The sequence below is a fragment of the Nicotiana attenuata genome, unplaced genomic scaffold (genome assembly GCF_001879085.1).
Source record: "Nicotiana attenuata strain UT unplaced genomic scaffold, NIATTr2, whole genome shotgun sequence".
Lineage (NCBI taxonomy): Eukaryota > Viridiplantae > Streptophyta > Magnoliopsida > Solanales > Solanaceae > Nicotiana > Nicotiana attenuata.
The window spans coordinates 113,824-130,410 of record NW_017671045.1 but is presented as its reverse complement, the minus strand read 5'-3'; the positions used below and the strand labels follow the sequence as shown (position 1 = coordinate 130,410).

General features: G+C 42.1%; 1 long non-coding RNA gene across 1 annotated transcript; it reads right to left on the bottom strand.

Annotated features, from left to right (window-relative positions):
* Positions 1-7,919: 7,919 nt before the first annotated feature.
* Positions 7,920-16,263, bottom strand: LOC109205486. Its single transcript, XR_002064684.1, has 3 exons — positions 16,181-16,263; positions 9,477-9,624; positions 7,920-9,143 (listed from the first exon to the last, which is right to left on the bottom strand). It is a non-coding gene; the product is annotated as an uncharacterized LOC109205486 (long non-coding RNA).
* Between the last annotated feature and the right edge of the window lie 324 nt (positions 16,264-16,587).

Here is a 16,587-nt window from a genome sequence, read left to right as displayed (position 1 = left end):
AGTTGGTCCATTCTGATGTTTGGGGACCATGTCCGGTCGTTTCTAAAACTGGGCATAAGTATTTTGTCACTTTTATAGATGATTTTTCTCGAATGACTTGGATTTACTTTATGAAGAGCCGCTCTGAAGTGTTTACTCATTTTTCTGCCTTTTGTGCTGAAGTCAAAACTCAATTCAATGCTTCAGTACGTACTCTAAGGAGTGATAACGCTAAAGAATACATGTCAGAGTTATTTCAGTCCTACATGAGACAACATGGTATATTACATCAGTCTTCATGTGTTGATACACCCTCTCAAAATGTAGTTGCTGAGAGCAAGAATAGGCATCTACTTGAGACAGCTCGAGCACTTTTGTTCCAAATGAAGGTTCCTAAACAGTTCTGGGCTGATGCGGTTTCTACGGCTTGTTTTCTGAATAATCGCATGCAATCTAGTATACTCGATGGTAATGTGCCTTATAGTGTTCTTTTTCCGAATAAGTCATTATTTTCGGTGGAACCTAAGGTGTTTGGAAGCACATGTTATGTTCGAGATGTTCGACCATCTCTTACCAAGTTGGATCCCAAGGCTGTGAAGTGTGTTTTCCTGGGCTATTCTCGCCTTCAGAAGGGGTATCGATGTTATTCTACTGAGCTTGAAAATATTTAGTGTCAACTGATGTGGTATTTTCAAAGACTACACCATTCTTCTATGCACCTCCCATTTCTACAAGCCAGGGGGAGGAAGATGAGTGGCTAGTATATCAGGTTACCCGTACTTTGACAGAACAATCAGATGATACTCTTCGATCTCCCAGTTCTTCTATTGAGCACCAATCCACTATTATTCCTTTAGTACCTGCTCCAACAAGACCTCCAATTGTTCAAGTTTATTCGCGGAGGCGAGAGACAAATGATACATGTCCCGTACCAGTTCCTGCATCATCTGATTCTTCTTTGTCTGATCCTCCAAATAACCTTGATCTTCCTATTTCTCTTCGCAAAGGTACACGTACTTGCAAATCGACATATTCTGTTGCTAACTTTGTTTCCTATGACCACTTATCCTCTACGTCTAGATCTATGATTGCTTCTCTAGACTCCATCTCCGTACCCAAAACAGTGCATGAGGCTTTGAATCATCCCGGATGGTCTGATGCAATGCTTGAGGAAATACATGCTTTAGAGGACAACCACACATGGGATTTGGTAGATTTACCAAAGGGAAAGAAACCAGTGGGATGCAAGTGGGTCTTTACAGTTAAAGTTAATCCAGATGGTTCTGTAGCAAGACTTAAGGCCAGACTTGTGGCGAAAGGGTATGCTCAGACTTATGGGGTGGATTATTCTGACACCTTCTCCCCGGTTGCCAAACTCACTTCTGTCCGCTTATTTATTTCTCTAGCTGCGTCCGAGAATTGACCTTTACATCAGTTGGATATCAAGAATGCGTTCCTTCATGGTGATCTTCAGGAGGAAGTGTATATGGAGCAACCACCCGGTTTTGTTGCTCAGGGGGAGTATGGGAAAGTCTATCATTTGAAGAAGTCCTTGTATGGATTGAAGCAGAGTCCACGAGCTTGGTTTGGCAAGTTCAGTGAGGTAGTTCAGGAGTTTGGGTTGAAAATGAGTAAGTGCGATCACTCAGTCTTCTGTCGGAAATCAGTAACTGCCACTATTCTCCTTGTTGTATATGTTGATGATATTGTTATCACAGGAAGTGACTATGCGGGGATTTTTTCTCTCAAGTCTTTTCTGCATACTAGGTTTCATACAAAGGACTTGGGCCAGTTAAAATACTTTTTGGGAGTAGAAGTAAATAGAAGCAAGAAGGGAATTCTTTTGTCTCAGAGAAAGTACATTCTTCACTTGCTTGCAGAAACTGGAAAGTTGGCAGCTAAACCTTGCAGTACTCCAATGGTTCCTAGTGTGCATCTTATGAAAGATGATGGTGATCCTTTTGACGATCCAGAGAGATACAGGAGGTTAGTTGGGAAATTAAACTACCTCACTGTGACTCGTCCAGATATTGCTTTTGCGGTAAGTGTTGTTAGCCAGTTCATGTCTGCACAAACGGTCAAACATTGGGCAGCTTTGGAACAGATTTTGTGTTACTTGAAAGGAGCTCCTGGACTTGGCATATTATATAGCAATCACAATCATACTCGTATTGAGTGTTTTGCAGATGCTGACTGGGCTGGATCGAAAATTGATAGAAGATCTACTACAGGTTATTGTGTCTTTGTTGGAGGAAACCTGGTATNTCTCACCGAATGTGAGATACGTAGGCAACCCTCATCGGGTCCAACCACCCTTTTGCAAAAATAGCCAAAATGTCAAATCTTTAATTTTTGTCATAAATAAGTCGGGTGATGCCATTCTTGTCTAAACTAAGCCGAATGTCCCTAAAAGGACGCCGGAAGGCTGTTTTTGCAAGAACAGCCACCCTGAGTCATTTTTAAATGGTTTGCGGGCACAGCCTTAAAATCTTCCTCCCAGAAGTGCTGAAAGGCTGTATTTAAAAATCCAAGTCCTTGTTTTCTAAATAAAGAATTTTTGCACAAATAGCCATTTTTCAAAATAAATCATTAAATTCCCCTAAATAAATGTGCAGGATGAATTCAAGTAACATCGAAACCTTCTCAGTCCTGAGCGAGATCCCTTTGAAACTCCATATGTGGTGGCATGATTTGGGAAAAGGAAGCAAAGATACTGTGGTCAAAAGTTTGGGCGGCCTCGTAGATTTATTGAACATCAAACCGAGGAAGGATATCATTGAGGCACTAATACCATTTTGGGACCCGACCCCTAATGTATTCCGGTTTTCAGATTTTGAACTCACACCTACATTAGAAGAGATTGCGAGATACGCGGGTCTTAACGGGAACCTCCGAGGTAGATACCCATTGGCCCCACGACCGGTAACCCTTCATAGGTTCTTGGATTTGTTGAACATCAGCCGGGATATTCAAGACCCGCACCTGGCGGAAGGGTGTTGTACATTGCATTTCTTATATCACCGGTATGGTAACCCCAAAGGTTTCGAGGAACCCAACACAGGATTGACACATGCCGGAAATAAAGACAAATGGGAAGACCGACGGGGATTAGCCTTCATGGTAGCCTTTTTGGGAGTGGTGATTTGTCCGAGAAAAGATGGTCACATAGACCTCGGCCTAGTAGGGAAGCTAGACGTTGCCATGAAAAAACCTACTAGCACAGTGGTTCCCCTGATTGTAGCAGAAATGTACCGAGCTTTGACCAAATGTCGGGAAGGTGTGAAATTCTTTCAAGGTTGCAATTTGCTCTTACAGTTGTCGATGCAGGAACACCTCTGTCACCGCACAGGCTATATGAACTACGGTTTAACCGGGTTGAGTTGTATTGCAGAATTCGAGACTCGGGTGACGGGTATTGAGTTCCCTGAGGGTACTGAGGCCTGGTCGTCATGCTTAAGATCCCTGACCGCAGACAAAGTTGAATGGGCTTATGGATGGCTTCCTGCTACTGAAGCTGTATACACATCAGCAGAGGTCTCTTATATTCTTTTGATGGGTATTCGAAGCATACAACCTTATGCTCCTTACCGAGTCTTGCGATAATTTGGAAGATTCCAAACAGTGCACAATGATGAAGACCTGAGTGGGCAAGTCATCGAGTTAGGCCCGAAGGCTGTATTCCCTGAAGGCAGCATCCGAAAGATATGGAATGAGTGCAGGTACCTTGAGCCTAAGACTATAGTACAGGACCGAGCCAGAGGCGAGGTAGATACCAAATACTTGCTCTAATTTGGTAAAAGATTTCAAATTCCTGAGAGACCTGCCAAAAGGTCACATGTACAACAATTCACTAACGACGCCCAGGTGCAATGGGATTGGTTAGCCAAAGAAAAGGAGTACAGGGCCCGAATAGGAGCATTGGAAAAACAGGTTCAGGAGCTTCGGTTTGAAAACAGCTTGCAAGCCGCAACCGATGAAGGTGATAAAAGAAATTGGCCAGGAGAATGAAGCTCTCAAGGCCCAAATTCAACAAATGAAAATAGATGCCAGGAATCAAGAAAGAAGTCTATCCGACGAGAGATTGATAAAAGGGTTAAAGAAGCAAGTCTTGGACTGTCAGGAAGAATTGGAGAAATCCGAGGGGAACATGGAAAAACTTCGAGCACAATGGGCAAAGAAGACTGAGGAAAAAGCCCAGTTTGTACAACAAATGAAGAGAAACTACGAGGGAACCATTGCTAAAATGAAAAGAAAAATGAATACTCTTGAAGAAAAGGCAGCCCGGCGGGACAAAGAATTTCAGGCCGAGAGGGAACAATGCTATGGGTTAATCGCTGAGATGGAAAAGGAAATAAAATTGTTACAAGACCTTCACTTCCAGGATTCTCAGGTGCTAGAGGCTCATACCCAACAGATAAGTCGACTACTCCAAGAAAAGGGCCAAATCAGGGAAAGAATCAGAGCATTGCCAACTATATTGTCGTGAAGTGTCAGGCCGGTGAGCGGATGGGTCGTACCACGTTCTTTGCCTCTGTGATGATATTTGTTCACCGGGTCATGAATGATTTAGATCGGTTGCAAAAAGGTCTTGCACGCAGGCCCGCGGCTATGCCGAGTGATGCCCCGCGGGCCCCAGGATTTGAAGCTTTGATGTATTCTTAGTTAATCGAGTCTGTATTTTTGCTTTTGAGTCTGGTTTTTGTAATTTCCTTTTTCCAAGAAAAGAAAAACAAATATTCTAGTAGCTTTGTAATCTCAGTTGTTATTAATGAAAATTGAAAATCCCAAAATTTGTTTTCTTACTTTTTGCATTTATTTTCAAGAACTACGCTTGGTCTGATTCATGCGGGGTCATGATACATAGGCAATCTACATAAGATTCGAGCGTAATCCTAAGAAAAAGAGAAAAAGAGAAACGCGAGGGAAATAAATGAAAGAAAAACAAGAGAAAAAAGAAACGCAAAAGAAGAAATAAGGCATTGAGAGAAAAACCATGGCCAAAGAGAAGAAAAGCAGAAAATGAAAACAAAGAGAGATGAGGAAAAGAAAAGGAGAGAAAATAAAAAAAAGAGAAAGAAAAGAAACAAGAGAAAAGCCGGGATGACGCATGCAACCGAAGCTAACATGTAGATATTCATTTAACTATATAGGTGCATCACACTCCAATGTGCGGTTACCTATCTGTTATTTGTTTCAAAACTAACCGTTGTTGCTGTCCATTTCCAGCTGAGCATTTTAGAAACAGTGGTTGGTTTGTGGTAAGCTGGCCTCGCATCGCTATTTCACCAGATCCAAAGGAAATACAGAGATGTCGTCCGAAATGACTCTGCCTGCAATCCCCATACCCGAAGACAGCCCCATCTCGGGGGTCCCGGCTTCTGAGTCTTTTACTGCTGAAGAAAACCGGATCTTGCGCCTGCGATTGATGGAAACGTGGGATGCTTGGAACAACGGAAAAGAACCTCCAAGTACCATTCCCGGATTCCCGGAGTTATTCCCTAGATCTGGAGGTGCTACTACTGTCCCCATCAGCCACCCAAACACTCATTTGCGGCAACCTACCATAACTGCTCATTTCTTCGGAACACCATCTGAGGTTCGCCCCCAGGTGTTCCCGTCTGGACCTGCTCCTAAAATCTTCACGGCTCCACCCTGCTCAGTAACCACACAACCATCACTACCCAAGCATAATGTTAACTCTTCAGTCTTCACATTCCAAAATCCCGTCTTTCAGGCTGACCTTACTCATTATACTCAATATACCTACTCTCAGCAGCCACCATACGAGGTTACACCGGGGCGGGACAAAACCCCCAAAGCCCTGGAGCAGGATGAGATGGCAAATAGAATGAGAAGCCTCGAGCAGAGCTTAAAAAATATGCAAGGCTTGAGTGGGCAAAAGAGTGTCTCCTATACAGACCTTTGTATGTTCCAGCATGTACATTTGCCGTCAGGGTTCAAAACACCAAAATTTGAGAAGTATGACGGACACGGCGACCCCATTGCTCACCTGAAGAAGTACTGCAATCAGTTACGGTGAGCTGGTGGCAAAGAAGAATTGTTGATGGCATATTTCGGGGAAAGCTTAATTGGCATCGCTTCAGAGTGGTATATGGACCAAGATGTCTCGCGTTGGCATATTTGGGACGATCTGGCCCGAGACTTTGTTCGACAATTTCAGTACAACATAGACATCGCGCCAGACAGGAACTCCTTGGCGAATCTAAAGAAAAAGCCCTCAGAAAGTTTCCGTGAATATGCAATTAAGTGGCGCGAACAGGCGTCAAGAGTGAAGCCACTGATGGATGAGGTAGAGATGGTCACTGTTTTCCTTCAAGCCCAGGAAGCAGACTACTTTAAGAATATGATGTCAGCCATGGGCAAGCCTTTCGCAGAGGCAATAANAAACAGTTCTGGGCTGATGCGGTTTCTACGGCTTGTTTTCTGATTAATCGCATGCCATCTAGTGTACTCGATGGTAATGTGCCTTATAGTGTTCTTTTTCCGAATAAGTCATTATTTCCGGTGGAACCTAAGGTGTTTGGAAGCACATGTTATGTTCGAGATGTTCGACCATCTCTTACCAAGTTGGATCCCAAGGCTGTGAAGTGTGTTTTCCTGGGCTATTCTCGCCTTCAGAAGGGGTATCGATGTTATTCTACTGAGCTTGGCAAATATTTAGTGTCAACTGATGTGGTATTTTTAGAGACTACACCATTCTTCTATGCACCTCCCATTTCTACAAGCCAGGGGGAGGAAGATGAGTGGCTAGTATATCAGGTTACCCGTACTTTGACAGAACAATCAGATGATACTCTTCGATCTCCCAGTTCTTCTATTGAGCACCAATCGACTATTATGCCTTCAGTACCTGCTCCAGCAAGACCTCCAATTGTTCAAGTTTATTCGCGGAGGCGAGAGACAAATGATACATGTCCCGCACCAGTTCCTGCATCATCTGATTCTTCTTTGCCTGATCCTCCAGATAACCTTGATCTTCCTATTGCTCTTCGCAAAGGTACACGTACTTGCAAATCGACATATTCTGTTGCTAACTTTGTTTCCTATGACCACTTATCCTCTACGTCTAGATCTATGATTGCTTCTCTAGACTCCATCTCCGTACCCAAAACAGTGAAGGAGGCTTTGAATCATCCCGGATGGTCTGATGCAATGCTTGAGGAAATACATGCTTTAGAGGACAACCACACATGGGATTTGGTAGATTTACCAACGGGAAAGAAACCAGTGGGATGCAAGTGGGTCTTTACAGTTAAAGTTAATCCAGATGGTTCTGTAGCAAGACTTAAGGCCAGACTTGTGGCGAAAGGGTATGATCAGACTTATGGGGTGGATTATTCTGACACCTTCTCCCCGGTTGCCAAACTCACTTCTGTCCGCTTATTTATTTCTCTAGCTGCGTCCGAGAATTGGCCTTTACATCAGTTGGATATCAAGAATGCGTTCCTTCATGGTGATCTTCAGGAGGAAGTGTATATGGAGCAACCACCCGGTTTTGTTGCTCAGGGGGAGTATGGGAAAGTCTGTCATTTGAAGAAGTCCTTGTATGGCTTGAAGCAGAGTCCACGAGCTTGGTTTGGCAAGTTCAGTGAGGTAGTTCAGGAGTTTGGGTTGAAAATGAGTAAGTGCGATCACTCAGTCTTCTATCGGAAATCAGTAGCTGGCACTATTCTCCTCGTTGTATATGTTGATGATATTGTTATCACCGGAAGTGACTATGCTGGGATTTCTTCCCTCAAGTCTTTTCTGCATACTAGGTTTCATACAAAGGACTTGGGCCAGTTGAAATATTTTTTGGGAGTAGAAGTAAATAGAAGCAAGAAGGGAATTCTTTTGTCTCAGAGAAAGTACATTCTTGACTTGCTTGCAGAAACTGGAAAGTTGGCAGCTAAACCTTGCAGTACTCCCATGGTTCCTAATGTGCATCTTATGAAAGATGATGGTGATCCTTTTGACGATTCAGAGAGATACAGGAGGTTAGTTGGGAAATTAAACTACTTTACTGTGACTCGTCCAGATATTGCTTTTGCAGTAAGTGTTGTTAGCCAGTTCATGTCTGCACCAACGGTCAAACATTGGGCAGCTTTGGAAAAGATTTTGTGTTACTTGAAAGGAGCTCCTGGACTTGGCATATTATATAGCAATCACAATCATACTTATATTGAGTGTTTTGCAGATGCTGACTGGGCTGGATCGAAAATTGATAGAAGATCTACTACAGGTTATTGTGTCTTGTTGGAGGAAACTTGGTATCATGGAGGAGTAAGAAGCAAAGTGTTGTATCTCGATCTAGTGCAGAATCCGAGTATAGAGCTATGTCACAGTCTACATGTGAGATTATGTGGATACATCATCTGTTGACTGAAATTGGGTTAGAGCATCCAATACCAGCAAAACTCTGGTGTGACCATCAAGCTGCCCTCCATATTGCGTCAAATCCGGTGTATCATGAAAGAACTAAGCATATTGAGGTTGACTGCCATTTTATTCGTGAGAAGATTCAGGAGAACTTGATCTCCACTGGCTACGTGAAGACAGGAGAGCAACCGGCTGATTTGTTCACAAAGGCGTTGAATGGAATTCGAGTTGAGTACCTTTGTAACAAGCTGGGCATGATCAATATCTATGCTCCAGCTTGAGGGGGAGTGTTAGATAATGAATGTAGACATAATCTGAATATAGACATAATCTTATGTAATATACATAGCTAGCATAATTATAGGGATTCACAGCAGATTTATAGGATTTCCTTTTTGATTCTTTCCATAGTTAAGGCTCTATGTACTTGTATATATACTCTTTACTTCTTGAATACAACACAAGAGAGATTTCTCTATTGTCTCTATACTTTACAAAGTAGATGGAAAGCAAAAGACCCCTTTCTGTGTTCTCAATTAATTCCTCGACATTTTGATAATTCTAGGCAAAATGCAGCCTTGATTAACATGTTTCCAATAATTTACAGAAAGAAGTACCCGCTTCAGTTTGGTGGCTGTGTTACCAACTGGAGTTTATAAGGCGGTCTCATTCTCAGCCGCTTCTATTCTTCTATGTACAGTCCTCAGATCAACCAAGTGACGCATTGTTGGTCTACCATGTGGACAATTCCACGGAGACTTTAGTCGTGATAGATTGTCAAGTATCTGAAACAATGAATTTTATATCTCGGGTCATGAAACAACCAGAGGGAAGAAGAACAATTTTTGGCCAAAAACTCCTGATAGCTGTTCTCAACCAAGTTTTCAGAAATATGAAATGTTTTTCAGAGTTTTGGAGAAAAAATATAGCTTTTTTGGCATAAACTATCAAACAAACACTTCGAAACTAGAAATAGTATTTGGCCAAAATTCTTTTTACCTTTTTTCCCTTCTATATTAAGCTAGACAATTGCAGAAGTGCAACGCAGAGAGGATGATACCAAAGATACTATGATATGAGCATAAATTTTAAGACCACGGTAAAATGGACAAAAATACCTTTTGCATCTCATTTCTCCCAAGTGGATCTCCAATAACAATAGATGATTTGCAGGCACGTGATGCCAACATTGCACGAACTCTAGGAGGACATAGTGAATTGGCGGTATCATCCTTATAAGTACCCATCATGGAACATTCTTCCTGACTATCGACAAAAATCGCAATGAGTTCTTTCACATCCGCAAGGACAATAAAGTATTTTAAAAAAAGATGAGCCAAAGTTTCTTAATGCAATAAAGCAGATGCAGGAGATAACACGACTTGTCCCCCCTTACATTCTGTAGATTACATCAGGCCCAACTGTCAATAGAATGACCAAAGGAAATTTGTCCAGTAATGCAAAGCGCATTCCAGATTATGAAGTTCTCTCTTTAATTATTTTTTTTTGATGAAGTAATATGTTTCATTAAGAAGGCATCAAGAAGATGCAAAGTTACAAGAAGCATAAGAGCTACATAAACAAAAAATTACAGGAGAACATTGTTTGCCCCAAATCAAAAACTCAATCTAGGACAAGAGAGCTAATATAGTCCAAAAGTTGTCCTGTATTATTTATTGGGGACAACTTTGTCCAGGAAAAAAGGTTGAGCAGGCATTTAGATTTGAGTAAGTGGTTTGGAGTTGAGGTGTCATCAAAGCATCTTCTATTCCTCTCGTTCCATAAACACCAAAAAATGGTTGCAGGGATCATAAGCCAGATTTTCTTAATGATCTTATCAACCTCCCAAAGACTCCAGCTCATATGTGCCTCTCTCAGGGTCCGTGGCATTACTCAACTTAGACCAAAAATACAAAAGAACATGTTCCAGAGGTCTGTGGCTACAGTGTAGAAGTAGGTGATTAACTGTTTCCAGGTGTCCCTTGCACAGGTAGCATCTATTGACTAGCTGAAATCCCCTTCTGCATACGTTATCTTGCGTTAGGCATGCTTCGTGAAGTGCAATCCAGTTGAAGCATGCCACCTTCACAGGTAGCTTTGTCTTCCATATCAGTTTCCAAGGCCATGAATGCAGTACCTGATTCTGATTGTTAAGTTGTATGTAGCATTCTTTAACAGTATAGATACCTTTAGGTCCCCATCTCATACTGTCTGGAGCATTCTCATCAATGTTGTAGGCCTCTAATCTTGCTAGCATTTCCATCAAATCTTCTATCTCCCAATCTTGAACAGATCTTCCGAGTTGCACATCCCAATGACCATTTGCTCTGTTATGAGCAATAGAAGAATTCTTGTCCAAGGCGATGTTGAATAAGTTAGGATAGTCCTCCATGAGAGCATTGTTGTTTAGCCATTTATCTTTCCAAAACTTAATATGACATCCACTGCCTGATTTGAAATGAATATTCTGAAAGAATTCGTTCCCCAGGTTGCTAATATACTTCCAGGGCCCTACTCCATGAGATGCACTGACAGTTTTGGCGCTCCAATTGTCTTTAATCCCATGTTTTTCATTAATCACCTCTTTCCATAGACTTGGTTCACATGTGACATATCTCCAGAGCCATTTCATTAGCAAACCTTTGTTGTGCTTGTCTAGATCTCTGACCCCCAATCCACCTTTGCATTTAGGTAGCAATACCTTATCCCATTTAATCAAATGATACTTGTGAGAACTGCTGTTTCCTTCCCACAGAAAGTCCCTTCTGATCTTGTCCAGCCTTTTAAGTACCTTTTTAGGGATGGGAAACAGTGACATGACATAGGTGGGTAAACTGTCAAGCACACTACTGATGAGGGTGAGTCTTCCTCCCATAGAGAGGTATTGTTGTTGCCATGAAGCCAGTCTTTTCTCAAAATTCTCCACTGCACCATTCCAGATATTACTGCTTTTGAATTTGGCTCCCAGTGGAAGCCCCAAATAGGTGGTAGGCAATGACCTTATACTACAACCGATGATCCCTGCCAGCTCCTCAATGTTGCTCACCCGATTGACTGGATATATAATACTTTTCTGCTTGTTGATGTGAAGTACTGACAATGTTTCGAATAGCTGGAGTGTAAGATTCAAGTACAAGATTTGGGCTCTATCTGCCTCACAGAAGATCAGTGTGTCATCAGCATATAATAAATGGGAGATAGTGACTGAGTATCCAGTGTTTGTGCCTACACTGAATCCTCGGATCCATTGCATTTGCCTGGCTTTTTCCATCATTTTACTTAAACCCTCCATGGCTAGAATGAATAGGAAAGGGGAAAGAGGATCCCCTTGCCTAATTCCTTTCTGAGGTGAAAAGAAACCAACAGGACCTCTATTGATTAAGACTGAGTACTTGACCGTCGAGATACCGTATCTGATCCACTTTAACCATTTGTCTCCAAACCCCATCTTCCTCAAAATAGATAGCAAGTAAGACCAGTTTAATTGATCAAATGCCTTTTCTATATCCAGTTTACACATAACACCAGGTGTGTTAGCTTTAAGCCTCCAATCCAAGACTTCATTAGCAATGAGAGCTGCATCAGTAATCTGTCTGTGTTTAATGAAAGCATTTTGATGGGAAGAAGCCAGCTTTCCAATAACCTTTTTCAGTCTTTCTGCCAACACCTTGGCCACAATCTTATAAATACTACCAATAAGGCATATTGGTCTGTAATCCCTAAGCTCAATAACTCCTTTTTTCTTTTTTGGTATCAAGGCAAAGAAAGAGGCATTGCATGATCTCTCCATGTAAAAGTGCTGATGAAAGTGATTCAGTGCTGCCAAAATCTCTGGTTTAATGAAATCCCAAGTCTTCTGAAAGAAGGCCATGGTAAATCCATCTGGACCTGGGGCTTTATCTGGGGCACATGATTGAATGATAGCATACACTTCATCTTCCTCAAAACCTTTTTCAAGCATTTCACTTTCCTCCTCTGATAGTCTGGCAACATCTTCAAAGTTGGAAGATGGTCTCCACTCTTCCTTCTCTGTGTATAGTGATTGGTAATAGTTTAATATTTCCCCTTTGATCAATTCTTTATCAACTGTAATCTCATTGTTTATCTTGAGCTTGTCTATTGAGTTGCATCTCCTATGAGAGTTGGCCAACGTTTGAAAGTATTTAGTGTTCCTATCCCCTTCTTTTAACCATAAACATCTAGACTTTTGCCTCCATGAAATTTCTTTAGCTTTGGCAATCTCTTCAATTCCAGTCTTAGAGACAGAAACCTTTGTTTTTCTGCTTGAGTTGGAGCTCTGCTTTCGGTTGCTTGTTCTAAGGCTAAGAGTTCATCAAGGGCCCTGCTTCTCTTAGTGTCTAACATGCCATAAACTTCTTTGTTCCACTTGGAGAGGTCCTTCTTCAAGCTCCTCAACTTCTGAACTAGCACAAAGTCTGGGTTGCCACTTATTGTGTAATTTTGCCACCACCCTTTCACCATGTCAATGAATCCTTCTCTTTGAAGCCACATGTTTTCAAATTTAAAGTAAGATGATGTTGAATCCCATTCTCCACTTTCTAGCAATAAAGGTTTGTGATCTGAGATGACTCTTGGAAGTGCTAGTTGTTTGATGGCTCTAAAACTTCCATTCCATTCTGTGGAGACCAAGAACCTGTCAATTCTTGAGGATTGGAAAATATCCTCCCCTCTTGACCAGGTGTATTGTGCTCCATGCAATGGAAAATCCATTAGTTGTAGGTCCTCAATTGCTTCAGAGAAATATCTCATAGCTTTGGTCCTTCTATAACAATTCAATCTTTCAGATTCATACATACATACGTTGAAATCCCCTCCAACAACCCATTGTTCCTCCCAAATACCTCTGATTGATCCCAATTCCTGCCAAAATTCTTCCCTTTCAGCATTGGAGTGAGGACCATAGACACCCGTAAACCCCCATCTGACGTCCTCATGGAGGCTTTCAAGAAAGCATGTATTAGTGAAGCACCCCTAGTGTGAGTCAATACACCTCCACGATCTCTTATCCCATAGAATAAGAATGCCACCCCTAGTGCCAGTAGCCTTCAACTCTGTCCATTCAGCCCACCTATTTCCCCAAATCTGGTAAATCATATTGGTTGGGATATTCTCCATTTTGGTTTCTTGAAAACACAGAATATCAGGTTTCCACTTCCTAACTAGTGATGTGATAGTGCTCCGTTTATCCCTGTCATTGAGGCCCCTAATGTTCCAGCTGAGAATTTTAACTTTCATCTGGAAAGAGTCTTGTCTTGCCTGCCCCTTACCTTTTTATTCCTTCCCTCATATTAAGTTTTGGATCTCAGTTTCCCCATTTTCCTCCCTTTCCCCTTCTTACTAGTTGAAGAGGATGATCCCTTTTGTTGTAGTTGAACCTGTCTTTTCTGATCCATTCTCATGATTAAGTCAAAAATTTCATGCTCAAATCCAGCACCGTTGATCCCGACGCCTTGCATACTTTACCGAACACCAATTTGGTCCATTTCGAGGTTTCTACTGTTGTAGGTTGTTGAATTCCTTGTTGGAATCCCTGTAATTCCAGATGTTCATCATCGTGCCATGGTAGATAAAGTGACTCTGTGTATGAATCTGTTTCTGAGCAAAGTAATGCAGTAGAGGCAGCATCGGACCAGCCCAATTATTGAGGAAGACCACTAACATCAGAAAGAAAGTTTTCCGATTCGTCATCAGCTTCTAAGTGTGTCACAGGTGTTTCATGCGTGACTGCTTCATAGAATGACACTAAGGATTGGGACTGCTGACAAAAAGTTGAAGAAGAAGAAGAAGGAATAGAAATGCTGGAATTAATTCGTAGATCCTGCAGAGGCCCTTTAGCACGCCATTCCTGAATGATTGTGGGTTTAGTTGCCTTCATCTTTTGTTGGAACTTCTTTTTTGGGGCTTTGTAATAATTAAAAGATTGGCCGACCATCTTCTCTTTAATGACTCCTGAGGTGTTTTCTTTATTGGGCCTGCATAGGCTAATATTATTATTAGCCCGTGTATGGAGAAGGGATGGCAGAGGGCCCAAAAGGTGACCCTTTGATGGCTGTCCCTCCACGTTCTCTGAATTGACTGCAACACTATCATTTTCCCCCAAACACATCGCCTTAGTTTTGGTCGTTGTTTTTGCATCTGCTGGCGGGAAAGGTTTTGGCGACGCTGCTACTTCCTTCAGAATTGAAATTTCGAAACTCCAGCACTCCACATCGAGCTCTATCTTATCTGGACATTCAATATTACCATTGTTGACACAGATTCTTGCCCAGAGGTAGTGATTCTGGTGCCTCATATCTTCATCAATGTCTATGAAGCCACCACACATATCGCCAATGATTCTAAATGTCTCGAGGTGCCAAGCATTAATGGGAATTCCTAAAGCCTTAATCCATTTTTGATCAGATCCCTGCGAGGCTAACTCAGTGCCCGCCACCGGCGACCACCACTCCAATGAAAGTCGTCGACCGTTCCAGAACCAATCTCCAGCATGGACTCTCACTGCTTCTTTCGTTGATGGGAATTCAAAGAGAAACTGATTGTGAGACATTGGAGTTACTTTCAGACCCTCGCAAACCTTCCACCTATTCAGAAATCATTTTTGTATCACCTCATGGTTGGGGCTATAGTTGAAGGGATCGTTGAACGTGCCGACTAAGTACCTTGAGAGGAAATAGTGATTCCCGTCATCTGCGTGTGGGTTAACTGCTTTGACAGTGTTAACCATCCTTGCCGGAAGCTTCGTCACAGGCACACGAGGAATTTTTGCTGTTTCTGCATAGGACCGAAGAGTAGGAGGCAGCCTAGATCTACTTGTACTTTGTTTCCCCAAAAAGTGTAAAATTTTGTTTGCTATATCTGCCCATCCCAAGTTGTAATCTACCTCAGGAATAATCACTGCTTTCTTCCTGCTCCCCAACCATGCTTCAATATGTATGAATCTACCACAACTGTTGAAATTTACAAAGGCTCTGTAATAGTAAGACTGTGAACTCCACCCCCAACGTCTGTAATAATTCCCTTCCCTTTCAGTTGCTTGTCTGAATGCTGTGCAAACTCGCCTGAGACTTTCATCATCTATGTTAATATGACACGAAAATCTTCTTCCCCTTTCAATTATAGTAAACCACCCCTCGCCGGAGTCGATGATCTCAAAAGATTTCTCACCTAAAATAAAAAATATCTTGGCTTCCATGGTAAAGAAATTTAGAGGGGAGTAACAACTAACATTGAATCTGCAATCTTAAGAAGAAGGAGGAAGAGTTTTTTTTTTCTTCTGACTGGGTAGTGAGTGAAAACTGGCCGGAATAGTGCTTCTGTCGCCGGAAAAAAGAAAAATGGTATCAATCTAGATCTGCATGGATGGGTGTGGTCGGAAATGAGGCTCGAACAGGCTGTCCAAAAGAAAAAAGTTGAAATCTGGCCCGGAAGATGTGTCACGCGCCGGCGCGTAGTGGTGGCCTCGCCGGAGCTTGGCCGCGCGTGGCGGCGCGTGTGTGGTTGTTCATCGGAGATCTTTTCAGGGGTTGGCTCGCGATTCCGGGGGATCTCTGGTGGTGTTGGTAGAAACTCAAGATTTCGGGTTCTCAGGCTCCTCGGGGAGTGTGCCTGAGAGCATCAAAGCCTATACATTAAAAGACTAGATATATTTGGTTGAGAATTGAGCTTTTTTTGCATTCATCTATTCTTGTATTGATGAATACAAGAAATAGCACAAGAAATAGCAGCAAGTACAGAAAACCACCCAAACAAGGCAACTTGTGTGGTTGTTTGTGAAGTTGCAACACAAAGATAAAACACTAACCAATGTCCTGCAGACCTTCAAGTTCATGGAAGGTATGGAATGCATCTGAGTGATTACGTGCGACTCCAAAAGTTATATTTTTGCTGAAGGGAACTACTTTTAGCTTAAATCGATGCCCTGGAGGAGCATGCAGATCCTTTTCCAATAGAAATCCATTTCTCCTGCGAGCCCAAAGACAGAAATGATATTGTCATCACTCTAAGAGAGGACATATCGCACCAAATAGTTTTTAAGCTAATATGATTAGTAGTTTATCAAACAGAGAAGTGCCAGATGCCAAGATCATTCTGTGGACTGCATTTTGACTGCTATATTACAATATCTATTTATTTCGTTGACCTCTATTTGATTAAGTAGATAAAGAACCTTCCAACTGTTAATTTTTGGCACTTCTATCTGACTTAAAC